The sequence below is a fragment of the Anser brachyrhynchus genome, assembly GCF_964034855.1.
Source record: "Anser brachyrhynchus genome assembly, chromosome: 17".
NCBI classification, from domain to species: domain Eukaryota; kingdom Metazoa; phylum Chordata; class Aves; order Anseriformes; family Anatidae; genus Anser; species Anser brachyrhynchus.
Window position 1 is genome coordinate 459,704 of NC_137710.1, and position 11,414 is coordinate 471,117.

The following is an 11,414-nucleotide window of genomic DNA, read 5'->3' on the forward strand; positions in this document are numbered from 1 at the left end:
CACCTGCCTCTGATCACCATAAAAACATCAGCAAAACCTTTTCCTCACATCGCTGATGGTTTGCCAGCTTCATGAAAAGGGATCTGTAACCGATATTAATTAGAGTGGAATGTTTGCTAATTGCTCGTGCTTTAAAATAAATACTAATATACCTGAGGAAGTGAAAGAAAAGCCATGGCAGTTGATTTCAATGGATCCTGTTAGTTTAGTGGGGAATCTGATCTTAACCAGTGCTTGAGATTTTTAGTAACAGATTTACAATTTACATGCAAATGAACAATTTGATTGTTTGTTTGTTTCCCCTTAAGCGAAGCCCTCCCACTGTACTAGTTTTGGTGTCTGTGAACTATCTCACGGCCTGTCTGCCTGACCTCATGTCGTCTTACCCACCCCTTGCAACACACCTGGTTTTTTTTCCAGTTTTGCAACAAGATTTAAAGCACCTTTTCCCCCACTCCATGTTTTGGTAAAACTGCTTTTCTTGGAGATTCATAAGAGGGAACCAGATGGAACAATAAACAACAATTTATTTTAAGGGGTGTTTTAGGCAAGAAAAAAAAATATATTTTATTGCATTGTTTGTTTTTTTCTGAAGGCTAGGTTTCTCTTACCCTCAAATGCATGAACAAATTGTTGCAAACTTTTTTTTTTTTTAAATTTAAAATAGCATGTATTCATTTTGTCGCTGCATTTCAATACTTGTTCTTTCTTCAATTTGATTTCAGTAATATTATAGCAGTAAATTATCTTTAATTTGAAGCTTGTGGTAGCAGGATCAATGTTTGCCTTTTTTTTTTTTTTTTTCCAGTTTATGTTACTCTATTTATGTTAAAAAAGTATTATTTCTGTGCCTCCATTTGAAGTAGGAATGGACATGGTGGATTCCATGAATTTCCAACAACTAAAGGAAGTAGAACCTGAAGGTAAGCACCAAATAATTTCATAATATAACTACAGAAATGTTCATACATGACCATATATGACACTTTTGAGTGGCTGAGGATTCAGTATATTTCATACAGATAAACAAGCTTTATTTGTCTTTTGCAGATTTCCATAGGTGTTAACATTCTTTTCTGAAGGATTAAACTTGCTTTTTTTTCAGAAGAAATTGGTAAAATTGGGTGCAATGTTCCTGATACAGAATTATGAAAATAAGGTATATAAAATTATACGTGTTGCTCAGTGAACTTACTTGCCATTTTTTCCGATTTACACTCATGTTTTTAGCTGTTATGTTTATGAATACAACATGTCGTGCTTTTTGTTGTAACTTTCCCTCTTTGCATGTGTTTATATTGGAAGTCAGAACATGCAGCAGTCAGACTGTTCTAATTTTAAGACTGCATCATAAACTTTTAGTGCAAAAGAAAGAAATATAAATAGTATTCAGTCTATTCAAGCATCTTTTTATCTCTGTTTAAATTGTAACCAGGAAATACTAGCTCACTCCACATAAGAAGTTTCTAATTGCTGGAAAATATTTTAAAAACCCTTTCAGACATAGGTTTTAGAAACAAATATTTCATGGGGACAGACTTCAGATTTCAGCAAACAGTCAGAGCTGACAAAATGAAATATAGGCCATAATTCTGAAAATTCTGCCTGATGAGGAAAAATAACTGAGTGTTTGTTACACGGTCTTCAAATTCAAATCAAAACTTATCTGCAATGACTTTTGTATTATTATGTAGTATTTGTGTTGGACAATTAGCTAAAGCAGACATTTATTTTCACTTTCCATTAATTTGTAGGTAACAGTGTCTCCGGAAGTTAACATTAACTTTAGAAAATAACGAGATTGTGAAAGTTTAAGCTAACTTTTTTATTATTTTATTTTATTAAAATATTCCTATGCCAGCCTTAGTGGTTTCCTGGGCTAATCTTTGCTTGAAGATAACCAAATGAATAATGGATTATTCATTTCTCAACTGTGCAGTAGCATAAAACTATCAGAAACTTTTGGCTGTTTCAAAGGTTTTGACGTGCCAGTGACCCCACAGAAAAAAACATTCCCATCTCAACCAAACCACCATTTTCTCAGCTGAAAGAGGAGCTGATGTTCTGGCAGGCAACGGAGCTTTTGTAGGTGCACAGAATGCTTCAGGTGGAAGCGCTCAGGTGGAGCAGGACCAGCTTCAAGTTGGGATCTGGCTGCCCTGCACTGGGTCCTGCTATGGCTGGAGGATGTCTCCCCGAGAATGGCCCCTCCAGGTGCCGTTCCGGCCAGTGGCCAGCACAAGGAAGGACTTTTTCCCTTTGTGCCTGTTGGGATTTCCCGTGTTGCAGCCTCTGGTGCTGCCTCTGCGCTTCTGCCAGCACCAGAGGAGCCTGGCTCTGCCTTCGGGACCTCCGGGTACTGGGATGTCCACCAAGACGTGCCGTTCAGTTGGGGGTGACTCGTGGGGAAAAGAAAGAGAGCCTGTTTGGTGGTTGTGATCAAATGGTCTGTGGAGAGGCTGTGGATAATTTTGTGGCATGTCTTTGATTCGTGACAAAGAAATCTGTCATTTGCCATATGCTCACATTTTGTAGCAATAACATTTTTTCCCAAGAGTCTCTGATCTAAGGAACTGTATCAGAAATACTTTAAAGTCTTTTTCCATTTGAGCTTTTTTATTTTTAAAAATTAGTATCGGTAACTAAAATTTCTGCATAAACAACACTAAAACCTAGTGGCAGTGATTGTTACTCTTGTTGACCACTGCAAAAATTTCAGTGGCCGACAATTTATTTATTTTTTAATTTTTCAAAAAACAGGGTTGCTGAGAAATTCTGCACAAAGGACTTGATCCCAAACAACAAAGTAGCTTATGAAGATGAATGGCTTTCTGCAAAGACAACTCAGACTTAGCTCTGCTGGGTGAGTGAATGCTCTTAGAGATGCTCCGGTCTCCTTTGCCTCTCTGCCCCATTTTCCCCTGCCCCAGGGAGCTGCCCTGCATGGTGCTTACAGATTGCTACCCTAAACCTGCGTGTGCTCAGATGTCGTGGAAATTCAGTTTGTGGGTCTGTCATTAACAAGTATTTCTGTGAGTTTCCTTTTGGGGATGCTGTTTCAGAGAAGAAAAAAAAAAGTGGTGGTGGGGGGGGAACAACGAAAGACAGTGCTTGTGTGGCTGGTATTGTGTTTTGACAGCATAGTCTGAAACTCGGGGCTGTAACTGTGGTTTTTATACAATGCTTGCAATTCAATAGCCTAAGGAAAGAAAAAAAAAATCAGAAAAAAAATCTTGGTGGTTTTCTAACTCTTTTTATTAAAGAATTTCTATTTCCTTGAATTTATATGTAAAATGGATTTTAATCAAAAAAGACTAACTAGCAAGACCATAGCATTGCCTTGAAAGGTTTGACTCATTCATACTTAGGCTGGAAATGAATGATTTTAAAGGAGTGTACAAAAGTAACAAAACCATCCCTTTACACAGGAAAACGAGGGTTTCCCTAAACTCTGAGGAGGGAGGGAAATGAAACCGAGATTATCCAGACACTGCAGCCTGTCATGCCTGTCACCAGGGTGTTTAGCCACTGGGGCTATTCTATTCACTGCTATTCTTGATAGCCTCCTCTTCTTGTTACCTAATGCAGGCAGAATTCAATGAGCAAACCATACAAAACAAAGTTCTGGCATTTGCAATAACTTGCAAAACCAACACATCAAAAAGAGCTTTTGGAGGCATATTTTCAACGTACTTCCACCTGAGGCATTGCTTACATGAGGACAAACGGGACCCTTGATTAGATTTGAGTGAAGTTCTGATAGTTCCAGTATACGCAGTACTCTGTATCACTTACACTGCCCCATTGTGAATAGTGGGTTATGGTTCTGATTTTCCTTCCCTTTCCTCCATATAGATGCATCTAAGTGGCTATTTTAATTTATTTAAAAATCAGGCAAAAGAGATGAGAATGATTTACTGATGTAAAGCGTATGTATTTTACATTTTGCTTTGCAATGCACTCTACTGACAGAATCTGGAAGTAGTTCTGCTATTGCCCTGTGTCTTATTTTCTGGTACTTTTACTGATACTTGTACTTAATCTGCTTTGTTGCTCTTTTTTTTTTTTTTCATTCTGCGTTTTTCCTAGATTTGCTTTATCTTTTCAAAATGCAAATCTCAGTATAAATCATCACAGTCCTAGAGGTACTAGTGCTAACTATTTGGGCTAGTTATCTTCCTTCTATGATTCAGAACAGCCATGGATTTGTCATTGCTATAAACACAGCAAACTCAAATTTAATTTTAAAACTCTATTTCCTCAGGTTGGAAGCAGGTTTCTTTCTAGAAAACCATCTATCTTGTTTCTTTCTTTAATTTTTATCTCTAGAATTATATGGCTTTCTGTTTTAGAATTGCATATCCAAGACTTGAACAAGAAATTCAAGGCATTTATTGAATTTGAACTTTGTAGACATTCTCTCAATCCCAGTTAAAATTTTGGTACACTAATTTAACATGCTTCCCAATTTTAAAAACTTGTTTTAGCTCTGACTAGAATAGTAGCTAATGCGGTCAGCTGCTGCTTTTGCAGTGGGCTCTCTGTCTTCCTTGTTTCTTATGACCTCAGAAGGCAGTCCAAGGTAAATTAAGGGGATGTGATTATTAGGGCTTCTGAAAGATTCAGTAGTCACCAATGAAAATGTATAGTAAAAAGAACCAGGCTACACCAACAAGCGAAGTCCCTGAAAAAGCCTGGAGGCAAAATGGCTATAATTAAAACCTGAAAGCAATGAGTTCATAAAGAAGTAAACGAAGAGGCGGGCTCTCTGTAAACGATGATCTAAAAAGTGTTCTGGGTTGTGAGACCTCATTTCAAATGTATTCATTAAATAATATTTGAATCATTTAACAGTTTGAACTCTACTGCACTGTTAATATCTTCAGGGGATTTTTTTTTTCAGTAACAAAGGAGTCTTTGTTCCTAGTCTATGCTTGGGCTGTGCCTTGGATATTAGTTGGAAACCTGATAGCCTGACATTGCTCGAAGTCTGTGAGTACAATGTGAGTCGTCTGCAACTGGGATTAAAACAGGCCTTTTGTACCGAGATGCTGAGAGGCCACGTGATCTTGGAAAAGCAATGGTTTTGGATGGCAGGAGATGTTTAACCCTTTGTGCTTGTGGCAGGGAGCCAGGCGTGTTGCTGCGGGAAGCAGAACCCGAGTGTTTGTAGGGGAGAAGGTGGCCCATGTTGCACAGGGGTAGCCAGGGCTGCTGCGTGTATGGATTGTTAGTATACTTGAGTAGTTTCTGTCAAATAAGCAAATAATGCCTTGTACGGAGAGCATGTGGGCACATCCCCCTGCTCCTGTCCCTGCCTCGCTGCCCAGCCTGTTCTTGCTCCCTTTGGAACAGGTCACAGAGTCACAGAACTGCAGGCGTTGGAAGGGACCTCCCGAGATCATCGGGTCCAACCCCCCTGCCAGAGCAGGCTGCCCAGGGAGGCGTCCGGACGGGCCTTGAATATCTCCAGAGAAGGAGACTCCACAACCGCCCTGGGCAGCCTGTCCCAGTGCTCCGTCACCCTCACCGTGAAGTTCTTTCGCATGTTGGTGCGGCACTTCCTGGGCTCCTTTTCGTGGCCATTGCCCCTTGTCCTGTCCCCGTAGACCACTGAAAAGAGGTTGGCCAAATGCCTGTCTCCCACACTTCAGGTATTTATAAACATTGATAAGGTCCCCTCAGTCTTCATTCCTCAAGACTGACCAGACCCAGGGCTCTCAGCCTTTCCCAGGTCCCCACGATATGCGGTGGGTGTGCTTTTAATCAGGGCTATGAACCAACGTTCACCAATGTCTCAGAAAGATGAGCTGTTCTGTAAAAATTCCTGAAGTAACATAAATAATAAATACAGGATTATTTTTATTTGCCTAGTGGCTTTTGAATTCTGGGCACTATGTTCTCAGGCTTTGCTCTGTACCCACAGAAACTGCAGCTTGATTTTCAGTCAAGACTGGGAGGTTGGGACCCTTGCACAAGTAGCGCTCTGAACAACAGTTTTACCAAAGACCTCCAAATGTTGGCAGTGGGAACGTATTTGCTGTGTTAAATGGACATAAGATGACAGTGAAAAGTGGGGGATCCTCAGACATGCAGCCCTGTGGGGGGATACCCAGGAAAGGCTGGTGCAGTCCGTGCAGGGGGAGTTCCTGCAAAACAGCAACATCTAAAAATGCATGCAATAACCTGTGCTGCTCCCCCAGAGCAGTACAGCTCTGTGTGGGCAGGAAGGCTTGCTTTTGCAAGTGACAGAAGAGAAGAACTTGCAGACACAGCGTGTAAAATATCACCTGATTTCAACATGTAAAAAGGAAGCGCCAAGGTGAATGCTGTTGTGAACCTAACGCTTAGTGAAAATTAAGTCATCAAGGCTTTGCAAGATAGCCTCTGGTTTTCTCCTTTCACAATAGTTCAATTTATAAGATGATGAAAAATGAATTAACTTTAGTGCTTTTCTGGCATTTCCCGCAGTGAAAGCTAGACTTTCGAGATACTCAAAGATTGTTCCTGCTCCACTAAGGTTACATAAAGTCCCACCTGGTTCAAGTTTAAGAAAACAGCAGAACAAAGTCAATCATATAAGCTAAATAATAAAATACTGAGGGGAGTTAAATACTGATTATCCATATAGAGAAGTACTACTTTTTATTTATGTTTCTCTGAGTTATTCTAGGAAATACAAAACTTTTACAGTTCCTGCAGCCAAACTAATTCTTTTGTGTTGTTTATATGATTGAATTCCATTTTTCTTTCTCATCGCAATCAAAAGTGTAACCTAACAGTGGGCAATTTAGATTTGGAAATTAAAAAAAAAAGAGGTATATTGTAGTCTGATTATTATAGATGGGAAGGTTTGCTTCACTGTTTCCCAGAATTTTTAAGACTAAATATGTTGTATTTTAATTGTAATACTGTCTTGTTTTTCTCATGATCTATGTTGGAAAAATTGAAATGAATGCAGCAGGTATGTCTAAGTGCTCTATATGACTTACAGATTTTTCACTAAGCTGACATCGCTGGGACCCAGCAGACAATTAATGCAAAAAGCTGTTTGTACCAATGGAAGCCCATACTGATATTGTGGAAAATATAGTAATCCTTACTGAGGTATTTGAGAAAACAAACATGAAAAAATATACACCTTAAATTTGCAGAGTTTTTTTTTAATGTCTGAGAAAAAAAAAAAAATTAGTAAACCACCCAACCTTGCAGAAGAAACAAACAAGAAAATCTTTGTGGAGGGCTAAGTTACGAAATCTTTGCAGATCTCTGCTGAAAATATTTCAGTAACTTAACTTTTATTGTTCAGTTAGGCATTTTTTGAAATGGGAAGTAGTCAATTTAGTACTGCAGAAATCAAGTGTCTGAAGGAATTTGGTTCAAACTTTAAAGAAAACAACATTGTTGGCAAAACTAAGCCTAAAGAAATATTTACATCTGTAAGGTGAACTTTTCAGAAACTGAATGCAAATGAAGTTTTACAGATGAAATCGTCTTTTACCTCCATTAAAAGAGCATGGGGATCTGCACCCCCCTCAAAAAAGAGCCTTTCCTTACCCACAGCTCCTTCCAGTTCTTGGGCATTAAAGGAGGCACGCACCAATAAGCATTGTCTCCTCTTGAGGAGTAAATTTTCTCCTGATTCTGCTCTGCATTTGCTGCAGTATTGAGCTCATCTAATGACTTCACACATTTGCCTTCTGAGTTGGTCTAGTCACTGAGTTCGCTTTGATTTTGAGATAGAGGGGATGTCATAGTTTCCCTCAGTATTCCAGGGAGAAGTATTGAAAACTTTCCTGGTAATGTCAGCCACCAGACTTAGAAACCTGTCCTTCAAAATTTTCAAATTCCTTTTATTGCATATCCCTGCAAGGGGTAGAAATCACTGCCTGGAAAAATGTATCAGCTTTTTTGCAAAGTAACTCTTGGAAGCCCATACTCTAAAGACAGGACTCATCACTTTGGATGGTACATGACACGTAGCAGCAACCAAATACTTTTTTGTATTGTTCCAGATGGCTGTGCTACCAAACACTGTAGAGGTTATTTAGTAGCTAAAATTTGTACACTTGAAGCCTTAAATATTAATGAAGGGTATCTTTATAGAGCTGGGGATGTAAACACCATGGAAAAGTAAGATGTGGTTTTGCTGGATGGAACAGCTTAAAAGACTTCTTGCTAATGGCTAGCTGGGCTAAAGGTTTTTTGTTTTTTTTTTTTTCCTAGCATATGGGCTTGTTTTGTACAGTTTATGTGGTGGTTTTTCGTTAGATTCTCAGTGGTAATGAGCCCACACAGTTGATTGCTGCAGGGAGAAAAAAATTATTCTGAATAGGTTTGCTGAATAATTATGAACTGAGCTGAACTCTTACATTTGCTTACTAATTGTATGGTTCGTGATGTTTTATGTATGATGCATTCATTTTGTTAAAAAGGATTTTCTTATTTTTATTTTTTTTGCTGAGCAGCAACTTTTCTCAGTGCAAGTTAAACTGGCACAGTGGAAAGAGCTGAATTCAAGTCTGATGAATTGATGTTTGAATTATTTAAAAAAAAATCAACCCCACTATTTCGTTTTCAGAGCTTGCAATATGAAACCCAAAATCATGCTATTGTCTTGAGAGTTGAAATAAATGAATCCCCTCAATTTTGGATTTGGCAGGAGCAATTACTATTGTTAACTTAGAAAATAATCTCCTGCAGCTACAACTATTTAAATAATGCCTTTCCCTTCTTCCCTCAAGATGACCAAACACAAAGACTGAAAGTTTAAAAAAAAAAAAAAAAGTAAAATGTACTTTTCACTATTTGGTACATCTCAAGAAAGGCTTCCTCCCTCCTTGGTGTTGCGAGTGTGGCACTTTGTGACTGACCTGTTCCTGACTGTGATGGCAACAGTCTGGGGGAAATCTTCTACCGTGCTGCCCAGTATCGTGCTGGAAAGCCATGGTGTACGCGGCGCAGTTGTCAGCTTCTGGCTGTGTTTTGCTCAGGATATGTTCCAAGTTGGAAACCAGGCTGAGCCTTCTTCTGACATTTAGCAAATAGTAAATGTTTATACCAAGAGCCTGTAGAACATTATAGTTGGTACGGTACCTTACCATTTCAATCAGCTCGCTGTTTTTACTGTCAAAATATTTAGGCTGATATTATTTCCATATTTGTAATCGGACAGTTATACAATACTCCCAGGCTGCAGCCAGATGCAGGGAGTGCTTCCTGAGAGTTACTGTGCTGAAACTTTCAATGTTGAAATTTGCTCCTAGAAGACGCTGATGTTAGGCCAGAAGGAGGTGAGCAGAAAAGCCTTCTGCTACAGCAGTCTGGGGAAGGAGCGAGCAAGCAGTTAGCCATTGCTTGCTGACTCGAGTGGCCAGCCCAGCTGCTGCGGCCTGGCAGGGACACTTATGCTGGTTGGCACAGACAAGAGAGGACAGGAAACGAGCATTAACGCTTGTCCAGAAGCAGTCAAGATGGCTAGCCCATGGATCAAGGAAGTCTCCATCCCACTACTGTGTTCTCCTTTACAGCATCATTCTGCTCTTCCATAGAGAGACAGCGATTCCTCCACCTGAAAAACAAATGGACTCTGCATCTCCCAGGAAATGCAAGGTGAGTCGTCTTAATCAGTAAAAATGTGTCATTTCTGAAGGATTTGGGCTCTTATGTAGAAGCCAATATACATAAATCATTGCAGGAAGCATCTGTGAGAATACCCTCTTAAAACCAGGACCCTCTGATTTAGAGAAGAGATGTGATTTTGCAGAGGCCTGAGGTCCTTTTACACCAGCAACGGTAATTCTTCACAGCAGAAATCTATCTGCCTTACAGGAGTAAGTCCCTTTCACAGCAGCTGTCACACAACTTTCATCGTATCTCTGGCACAGAGAGACCAGGCTATTTCCCCAGAGAACTAGCTATACATAAATGCAACAACAAAGGGTCAGCTGTGATAAAAAGGGTCAGCTACAAATGGAACCCAAGATGATTACAATAGTAATTAATGTCCAAGAATGTTCCTGCCATATCTTGTCCAACTGGCATGTGGTATCTTAAATGGAAAATATCTTTTTATGCCATCCTACCACAAACACACAACAAAATATGGATTCTAGCTAAGCTAGAAACAGTGTTACTTCTCTGAGGAGGACACTTCACTTGCTGACCTGTTGCAGCAAGGGCTGATCATGGTCCTTACCCATGTCAAAGACTTGCCAGTGCGAGAGCTTCAGTGCTGTTGTGTGACTGTATCGGCAGGAGTGGCATTAAAAATCCAATATTGTTTTTGTTTACGATGTTCTTCCTTGTTTTGATTGGCACTCTCAAAATTAATTCAGCTTTTTTTCTTCTCCCCCGCCCCCTTTTTATTTATTTATTTTTTATACAAGGCCATGAACTCCAGCCCTGCTGCCCGTGGCACCTGCATACAGGGGAACCACCGTGCTTTTGGCACTGTGAGCCTGCTGCCTGAGCTGATGGAGAGGCACAGGGGAACACGCCAAGTGCGCTTGCTGGAGGGGTAATGCAGCGAAAGATCTCGCTTGCTGCAAGAACCTATTTAGCTGGGGCACGGTCCAGCCCTTACTGCAGTCAGCAGAAGTCGTTCGTGGGTGAGGCAGATGGCTGTGGGAGAGCTGGAAGAGGTCTCGGGCCAGACGGGCCCCAGGGCGCTGAGCCCCAGCTCCGAAACAGAGCCCTGGGAGGACTGCAGCCCCCGCCTGTTTTCCGCACCACCACGGCACCACCAAGACGCACGCGGCGACAACCATCAGCCGCCCTCGCCCCTTGCCGTCCCGCCCACGCCGCAGCAGAACACGGAGCCGGGACGAGGCCCGGGGGAACCCGTCCCGAGCAACCCCGGCGCCGGCGACCCCCCTGCCCCCAGGGGCCGCCTCCGGCCGCGGGGGCCGGGGCCCGGCGGGCGGCAGCCGCGATGGTGCCCCCCGACGGCGCCTCCGCCGAGCCCCCGGCGGCCGGGGCTGCGCGCGGGGCGGGCGGGCGGCAGGGGGCGCTGTGCCCGTTCGGAACGGCCGCTCCGACGGCGCGCACGCAGGCGCAGAGGGAGGCGGCGGCGGGCGGGGGCGCGGAGCCCCGGGAGCGCGGGGCCGGGCCGGGCCGGGCCGCGCGGAGGCGCTGGGGGGGGGGGCGCGGGGCCGCTGCGCTGCCGGGCGGCGCGGCCGTAGGCCCGAACCGCGGCCGGCGGGGGCACGGGCCCGGGGGGCCGGCGGCTCTCCTTTGTCACCGCCTTCCCGCTGCGGACGGGAGTTGCTTCCCGTTCCTTTGTGCCGCCGTCAGGCTGCGCGGCTCCTGCTTTTTGCCCTGGTACCAGCCCGGCCCCGCAGCCCCCCTCTCCCTTGTCACTTGGCTAAGTAATAATTTCCACGTCCAATTCCATTTCTTTTCTAGTTCTGAAA

General features: G+C 42.6%; 1 long non-coding RNA gene across 1 annotated transcript; it reads left to right on the plus strand.

Annotated features, from left to right (window-relative positions):
• Positions 1-454: 454 nt before the first annotated feature.
• LOC308179197 lies at positions 455-10,379 on the plus strand. Its single transcript, XR_013940246.1, has 5 exons — positions 455-547; positions 867-923; positions 2,761-2,863; positions 9,531-9,612; positions 9,698-10,379. It is a non-coding gene; the product is annotated as an uncharacterized lncRNA (long non-coding RNA).
• The last annotated feature ends 1,035 nt before the right edge of the window (positions 10,380-11,414 follow it).